This window comes from Equus quagga, chromosome 4 (assembly GCF_021613505.1).
Source record: "Equus quagga isolate Etosha38 chromosome 4, UCLA_HA_Equagga_1.0, whole genome shotgun sequence".
In the NCBI taxonomy this organism is placed as follows: Eukaryota; Metazoa; Chordata; class Mammalia; order Perissodactyla; family Equidae; genus Equus; species Equus quagga.
This window is the reverse complement of record NC_060270.1, coordinates 43,294,626-43,303,902: the sequence shown is the minus strand read 5'-3', so window position 1 is coordinate 43,303,902 and position 9,277 is coordinate 43,294,626. Positions and strand designations below refer to the sequence as shown.

Genomic DNA, 9,277 nt, shown 5'->3' with positions numbered 1-9,277 from the left:
TGAGGCAGAATTAAATGCACAGAAAGAGGGGATACCTTTCTCTGAGGCTGTTCCAGCTTAAGCTGAAAACAATGAGGACAACTAGAAGGCAAGACCCTTTACTGGTAAACTAAACAGCCAACGAACAATTTACAAGTGACACAATTACAAGGGACACCAATTGCAACCAAAAACGGAATCAGAATCTAATTTATCTGTCTCCTTGGAGTCAATCATACATACATTTAAATTCACAAGTCATAGTAGGATTTGTACAACATCAGAATCTGTAGTTCCACAAATCCCACTATACCAAAGACTATCCTAATTATTAAAATCAACTAGAAAACTATGAGAACCCCAATTTCCACCCGATTTCCACACCCTAGGCAAAACAACACCTTTGAAATCAGATGACGCCTACATACTTCTCTGTACAACCAGAATCTCCTTTTAAAGGTTGCAGTGAATTAATTTCTAATTATCAACATTGTATAGGACTCAAAAATCACCAGTTCACTCTCACTAAACACTTCCACTGGTTTGATGACCCGATCGTGAAACAGAACCAACACTTTCTTCATATTCAGTGGCTCTAATTCTGCCAAAACATCTGAGAAATAAAGTGTTTGCAGAAACGTACCCAGTTCCAGCTCTTTAAGAACTGACTGAAAAGCATGGGTGAAATCAACATAGTTTTCTCTCTTCACTGTCCAAATTGAAAGAAATGGAAGATTAAGAATTCTTAACTGGACACCTTGATTTTTCACAATCATTACTTTTTCGGAAATGGTATACTAACATTCAAATAGTTCAAAAGGTTATGCATGAAAATAAGTTTCTCCCACGTCTGACCACATGATCTCCCCACCCCCCAACACCACTGTTACTAGTCTCTTGCGCATCTTCCTGGAGTCCCATTATGCATATACAACAAGCATACATACACACACATACTCAGACACACTCCACTGTGTGCGTGTCCTCCTTTCCACTCCTCTCCCCCTTTTCAAGCTAAAACAGAAGCAGACTATACAAGATCTTCTGATTCTTTGTTTTTTCATTTAAATGCATCTTTGAGAAGATCCTAAAAATACTAACAAAAAAAGTCATAAACATCAAATCTAAACAAATCTGTAAAAGAACAATTCACACAAAACATCTCTCACCAGGTGTTAAAACTGGTGACCTCTACTGGCAGGACATAAGGAAGTCCAAGGTCAAAGAAGTAATCCCTGTGGGGACCTGTCAGTTTTTGCACAAGAACAGGAAACTATTTCCTGATACTATAAGAGACTGCATTCCTAACCCCAGTCTATGATCTCACAAATGTACACCACTTACCCAGGAAGACAAAGGTGATTTAGAGAAAACCCATCACTTTAGCAGGGGAAAATTTTTAAGTACACAGCATATTACATTTAAAAAAAAATCAAAGAACACTGTTCCAGCTATAAATAGCATCTAAAAATTCACACACATGTATGATAAATTCTATCCCATAAAATGACATTTATACAGAAAAAGAAAAAAGATATTAAGGAAATTCATTCATTATCTATTCCTATTACCTTATTTCAGAAACTCAAAGTAGATGACCCAATTGCCTTATACCGTGAGTTAATGACATCTGATAGCCGCAAAAGAGAAATGGAACAAAATTAGTATACGCTCTACCCGATTAGCTTGTTCAAATTAAGGGGAAAGTATAAAACACCTCTTCCTAACCCATAAGCTGTGTTCTATTAGCAGTTGAAGGCAACCACCAAAAATATGCTATGGCTGTAACTTCTCTGACAAGGTGTTTGCTTAGGCTAATGTCAAGTACTTTCTATTATTCCCTATAAGGCTGTAGATTTTTAGTATTTAAATACTCTAACTTAAGCAAATTTTCCACGTAGATTTCCCTCAAAAAAAAAAATCACATAAAATTAAATGATAGAATCTCAGAATTTTAACACAGGAATTGACTATAAGTATTGGTTGAATGAATGAGCAAACTTTAGGTAATATTTCATCTGATCCTCTTAATATATATTTCTAGAAACTAAATAATTTACCCACGTAACTACGGCTTTGCAAAAACTGATAGAAATTTATTTGCATAATACTGTATCCATGTTCAAATGCCACCCACCATTCAAGAAGATAGGCAGTGAGGAAAAAAACACAAACATCCACTTAACAACGGAGTCAGTGACCGCCTCATTACACCGCCCTATCAGAGCATGCTGAAAAGGACACAACGCACAAAAAAAGAAAAGAAAAGGGTAGGAAAGAAAGAAAAACACTGATACCACCTCTGATCTTGGACAAAATGAAGAAAATATTAAGAAGGAGACTGATATCTAGTTCCTAAAAAGTAAAAATTCTTCACTGTTTTTGTTTTAAGGTAATTAAAACTTTAAAGATTCTTTTAAAAAAAAGATTGAGAGTCCAGAGTACAACTTCATATAAAGAAGAACTATTCTGTTAAGATACTGGACTATCTCTGATCCTTGCTCCCCATAGCCCCTTCTGAAAGAAACTTTGAACAGCTAAAGAGGAAAACAGGTGGCAAACTTCCTGGTTTAACCACTCCATACCTATTCTTCCTCATCCATTCCTCAAACTACTCATCTCACATCTATCTTTTCCTTAATCTGGAGACTGTTTTTATGTTTACTGAAATTTCATTGTTCATTTTCAGCATGATCCCTACAGTTTGACTGTATTAATTCTGAGCTAAGAATCTAAGCTCTCAGAAAGCAGGGTAACATCAAATCATTTTGCTTGATGCGAATAAAATCATACTGAAAAGGTTATGTTTTAAAATTCTACGTATTAAAAATTTCAAAAGAATATAATACCAAATTAGTTGCCTTTAGAATTAACCAGGTTGTTTAGAACTAATATGTCGCAGCCTTACCATAAAAACGTACTGAAGGGAGATGGCTATGATGACATTCCTCTGGCAGATTAAACCCACTTACCCAGATAACAGATACATCCTACACTGAATGCTGATCTATTCACAGCAATGGCTCAAATGAGCCCCCAGTGTGGTCAGAATGCCCGCACACATCCTGAGCGCTCAAAACACAATCCTTATTTAGGCATACCAGCGAGAAATAATGAGCAAAAAAGCCTAAGAAATCTAAAAGATAAAGTCCAAAATCTTAAGTTTCATTATAACTGGCACAAATGTAACCAAATAAAGCCAACTTAGTGTGACATAGCTCCCAACTCGACTAGGTTTCTCACCAATACTGGACTATGTTCAGGATTAAGAGGACAGAGGTATCATCCATTTTCATTTCACACTAAGTTTTGACTAGGTTTTTTTTTTTCTTCCTTGTCAACACTGGCAGCATTAAAATTCCAACTAACAGTTAACTGTTCCGATAGTACGCCCAAATCTTGAAGACCTAATTCAAAAGAAGCTTCTGCTACATCAACAACACTGGAACAGGACTGTCACTGCTCTTATTTTAACGTGGGCCCCTGTAGAAACAATCCATTTTAACATGAAGATGGTATGATACAAACATCAAGAATTCTGCTAAATACTATTAAGGAAAAAGATCCTTTCCTGCAAGAAATGGAACACGTATTGGGGGCAATATGACACATACCCACAAAACAATGAATAATTATGGAGTTTGTGGTACTCATTAAATACAATGGAATCTCAGGGAAGCAATATCCTGAGTCAGGATGGCCAGAAAATGCTTCATGGAAGAAGTGGGACTGAAATGAGGCTATAAAAAGGACAAAGGGAAGGAACAGCATGCGCAAACGCAGAGGAGTAATGAGTATGGCAAAACTGCAGTATGCAATAGGCAGGCAAGAAGCCCAGCTGGGGAAGAGCGGGAAATAAAGCTGAAGAGGTAGAATGGGGCCTTAAAAGCCAGACTGAAGCACATGAACTCTATCCAGTTGGCAAAGGGAAGCCATTATGGGTTCTCCAGCAGGGGAACCGACATGATGAAACCAGCATTTTAAATAAATTACACTGTCAGTAGTTACAGAAGACAGGATGGAGAAGAAAGGCTGCTCAGGGCAACCCACTACAAAATTAATGCAATACCCCAAACCTAAAACCATTCATTCATTCTTGCATTTATTCACCAAGAAGACATTAGACTGCTAGTTCAGAACACTGGCTTCGAAGACAGACACCCTGGGCCTAAATCCTTCTGTGCACCACTTATGACCTGAGTAAAGTAGTTGGTTTCCTTGTTGTAGAAATCAGGACATCAGCCGCTCATACTGCCACAAGTACCTGTCAAAGCACCTGTGTGTCACCCTGACACACAGAATTCTATTAGTAGTTCACATTACTGCTGAATTAAGAATGGCAAAAAACTGGGAAGTGAAAATAAGACAAGGCTCACAGATATTTCAGAAGAACAGAACTTCCAAGTAGAACTGTCTTGACAGCTGAAAATATGGAACAAGAACACAGATGAAAGGTCAAGGCTGGAGAAAACAACAACCCACTTGAAGTTATCACTCCAATCTAAAAAGCAGACCTAGGTAGTGCCAGCTCTAGCCTTAAAAAACAAAATTTCCTTTTTATTTAAAAAGAGTAGGAAAATGTTCCAAATAGTGCAAGTTGATTTTAAAAGTCCAAACTCAAGAGACAGAAGAACAGCAATAAGGCATGCAAAAGGCTCATCACTGTACTACGCCAACCAGGTAACTTGATATTGTTCCTACCTAGCGTTAAAGTCCAATCTAATTCTCCAAGATAAGTCTCAAAGCACAACTTCAAGAGTACATAAATTCAGCTAAGTTATTTCAAATATTTTGCCCAGAAACTCAGGAAATAAAACTGCTAAATGCTTTCTGTAACATTATGCCCCCACTAAAATAAATAACAAGCAAATAAAACGTAATACAAAGAAGCAAACTTCAATCCAAACCCATCATTTACATTTCCATGATGCTGTATGTCAAGTAGAGTTCTCAGCACCTTATGCATACAATTGTCTCTGTCTTCTCAACTCTACGAAGCTGTCTATCCGCAGTACACAGAAGAGGAAACTGAGACACACACGGAGTTACTCCCCCAAGGTTACATAGCTATAGTAAGAGATGGAGCAAGTGTGAACCCCGGGAGCTGATCTCAAGGACCCCTTGATGGAATCACTATGCTACACAAAAAGACTTAGATGATTTTTCTTGTACAAGTTTTCAAGAATATGTACTCTGAGGATAGGTAGGCATAATCTTATTTGCTTTTCCTTCTTAATTGCAGGCATGGAACCACATTTTCTTATTTCTGCTGGCAGCATTGGAGCGGCTGCTCCACCAGTGCCAATCTTAAGGTAGGAAATAACAGCAGTTAACAAGAAGATTGCATCTTATTAAACAGTTCTAGAGAGTTCAGCACAATGATGTTTTGAGTACTATGAATTTCATTTATCCGTGCAATCACTTGACCCAGTTAGTAGAGATGCCCAATGATGGAATTACAAACTTGATTAAAAACACTAGTTTTTGCGAGGATATCTACAGACAAGAGTGACAGAGCAGCTGGAAAAATTTGGCACGGCTAGTCATCTAGAAAGAACATGGACTATGGCTCAGACACACCTAGGTTTGAATCCTAGTGCATCATTTGATCATTTTGTGGCTTTGGCCAAGTGAATTAACTTCTCTGCACCTCTCTGTTTCATATCCACAAAAAGAGCTCAACACTACCCACACCTTATAGGATCAGCCTGAAGAATAAATGACGTAGAAACACCTCATACCTTTCCTAGAACACAGGGAAGGCAGAGCCCCTTGCCTCTGGCTCTTGGTAACAGGGCAATTAAATATACTCTTCCAGAGTCCAATCCCAGGCACGGTGGACAGCAAACTTCTCCAGCATCAGTTCTCTCACACAGCCTTTTTTTTTTTTAATTCAAGTTTCTGTTGTTGACAGACCAGGAGACACCACCATGGTGCTCTCCAGACCGGACCACAATCTTATCAACTCTTTACTAAACAGACCTGCAGTCCTAGTCCTTGGGTGATGTATAAATGTCTTGATGTTAGCTGATTTCCTTTTTTTGCATTTCAGTGACTTACACTGTAAATGTTACTAGTGAAGTGAGTCAAATTCACATGTACTAGAAAAATACAAAGTCCCAGACCATGCCAATATTTCTGCCATCTCCACTGACTTACTACCATCCGCATTCCTCTCAATTCTTTTTATATAAATAAAACAGAAATTGAACAATCCCAAAAACTTTCTACTAACTTCATTAAAATGTGTCAAGTCAGAAATCCTTTGTAGTAACACCTCCCTAGTAAATTGCAGAAAGATTCCTTTGTCAGTTACTCATTTGACCAGGTCGTAGATATACTTCATTGCTACATACGAACAGATGTATTTATTCAACAGGTTGTCATTCAAAAGGTCCATTAGTCAGATCTCTTTTGATCAGTAACCCCTATGTTTATATTAAGCTTCTGCCCTTTCTGCGTATTAGCTACAAAGCCTCCCAGCACACAGGAAGCAGTTACTTTTTGTTCTCTTGTATCATGATAAACCTTAATTAGATGTTGAGAACACAAGTAACAAAAAGATTCCTGGACACATGTAAAAAGTTATCACAATGTTTAACACTTCCTTGAAGCAACCAATGCAAAAATTACAACCTCCACAAGAGGCCACTTCCCTGACCACGGTGTCTCCCCTATTAATAACCAAAACTGGTATATTTTGGAAGAAAAACATCTTATGAACTGATGGTGAGCTTGGCAATTTTTAAGCCATTAACGAGTCCCTTATCTAAGTTCCTTAACAGTAAGAAAAACTTTTCCCATGTACATACTGTCTTCATCTCCCATACAGTTTAGTGTTCCACCCTATAGGTCTAACAGTTCAAGTAACAAAAAAAATAGTAGTTATTCATGGATTTAATGAGTGTGATTACATACATCACACAGAGCATGATGGCAGAAATGGAAAAAAAAAATCACATTCCAAACAAGCAGGAAAACCTCAATTTAAGGGCAAAAAGTATAACCACGCATCACATGCCTAACCACTCTGAGGCGTATTTTCTTTCTGCTGCCCCTCCTCCACACGTAAATGCTAACTATTTCTAGAACCCTCAATGATAACTTCCGAAGGCTGCTTGCCATGAACTCCCATGATACAACCCAACATACACACCGTTTTCATGGAGACAAAGCTGCCCTATTTCCCCAGACTATAAACTTATTAAAATGGTGAGAACATACAGTCCCAGGAAGCCAGAATTACTAAAATACACCAACGTAGCACACGTCTCATTTAACAAAAATGAAAATGAGCCACACTGGGAAAGCCAAAAAGTCACTCACTGTATCTTCAATGGGTAACCAGGATATTTATTACAATTTGTTTAGTCGATGAAAACACCACGAGGGCATTATACTACCCAACCTGATAAAGGAGTCTTTAGGAAAAAAGAGGGAGGAAGATGATTATTTATATGGGGGACGGGGGATGGGAAAATAAACCAGTTAGACTAAAAATAACCCATCATTTCACCCACCATATTTAATTAACAAGCTTGTTTATATTAGCATAAGGTCCTTGTTTGGAAAACAAAAAAGCCAATAGTAAACTTCCCCCAAGTCAACTGTAAATCACATAGGTACTAAAACTCTTCACCTTGGTGCCTGCACAGTCTAAGGTTTTATGTAAACTCCAGAGACTGAGAAAATCTGGGTTATAACTAGGTTCCAATGCTTGTCATTTATAATCACCAAATTATTTTAGAGAATGTTGAGATAACCTAACAGAACCATTTTTTAAGAGCCATCACAACCCAAATTTTACATGAAGCACACCATTTTCACAACCTAAATTTAATCTCGGTTGCCACTGCAAAGTGAAGCCTGTTTCAGCAAATTAGGAACTTCCCAAAATACTGAACATGTTAACACACGCATGGCTTCCCTCGAGCTGCCATTTAAGATTAATAATTTCACTGGAATAAAACTCTGCTTCTGTTCAAAAGCTGATATGGGTTGCAAAGAGGAAGTTACGAAGAAGCCACCCTTCACAACGTGGCCTTTACACTGTCAGAAAATAATGTGACTCTGTGCCACCCAAAACTTACCAGGAAGCTGGGAATAACTTTGCCAATTCTACACTTCTGAACCCAACTTCAAAAAGGCTCTATCAGATACCTCCTTAAGACGGCAAAAAGCGCTAAGTTGGAAATAAACACGTCCGGGAGTGCGGCCCCGCGGCCGCGCGCCCCTCCCCCGCCGGCGCCCCCGCCCGGCCGCGCGGCCCCAACAGCCGCCCGCGGCCCCCTGCACGCCGACCGGGGTCGCCGCGCCCGGGCCGGGGACGCGCCCGGGGAGGGGAGCCGATGTCCATCGCTGCCTGAGGTTTCACAGAAGAACATGCACCGAACAGATCCCTCTGTTCTGCTAAAAATAGGCTATAAAGGAGTCGGCCTCATGATGGCTCCTTGATTCAATTTGCTGCAAATTCTTTCCTGAAAGCCTCCCCCCACATCCACACACACAGCAAAAGGGGGTGTCAGTGCACGAAGGGTGGAAGAGGGGGAGAAGGCCGAGGTGCACATTTTCGGGGACCACAACATCCTAAGGGTGAGGATCCCCCGAGACCAGGAGAGGGTAGGGGGTGGGCAGGCACGTGAGCATTTCAAAGAAGCCTGAGCGAGGAAAAAGGGGGGATGGGGCGCCCCGAATGCCTTCCCTGCCTTCCCCTCCCCCACCCAAGCCCCAGCTCCCCAAAGGGCCAAGTTGAAAAATGCAGGTTCCACCGGCGCCCATCCCCCCGCGGCCCGGCGCCCCCGGCCGCCGCCGCCCGCGCCCCCCGCCCGGCCCGCGGCCGCCCCCACCCCGGGGTCCGGCCCCCAGCGCTTACCTGGAAACGGTGGCCTCCGACGCCGCTCCCCCCTCCCGGGAATGGAGGCACAAGGAAATTCCCCTCCTCGCCGCCGCCGCCGCCGCCTCCAACCACCCCCAAAATAACCCCTCCGGGGGGTGAGAGGCAATTATAACCCCGGCGAGCGGAGGGCGCGGGGGATGGGCGCGGGCGGGCGGGGGCGGGGAGCGCGGCGCGGGTCCCCAGGTGGCGAGCGGAGGTGCTCCCGCCGCGGGGGAGGGGCGGGGGCGCACGCGGCCGGCGGCGGGGGGAGGCGCGCGCGGGGGAAGGGCGCGAGCGGGGAGAGGAATTGAGGCAGAAGGTAAAAGCTGTTACTAAGGGAAAGAGCCAAACGGTTCGGAGCAGCCAACGGCTCAGACACTCAACACTGGGGAGAGAGGAATGGGGACCAGCCAGGCACAAATG

At 41.7% G+C, this 9,277-nt stretch overlaps 1 protein-coding gene across 3 annotated transcripts in view; it reads right to left on the bottom strand.

Annotated features, from left to right (window-relative positions):
* The window catches only part of TBL1XR1 (TBL1X/Y related 1), a 161,456-nt gene extending 152,197 nt beyond the window's left edge, over positions 1-9,259 (bottom strand). Inside the window, exon 1 of one of the 3 annotated variants that reach the window (XM_046658315.1) lies at positions 8,852-9,259. The gene's annotated coding sequence lies outside the window, so the exon portion shown is untranslated. The remainder of the gene's footprint in view (positions 1-8,851) is intronic. The other 2 variants (XM_046658316.1, XM_046658314.1) reach the window with 2 other exon arrangements.
* Between the last annotated feature and the right edge of the window lie 18 nt (positions 9,260-9,277).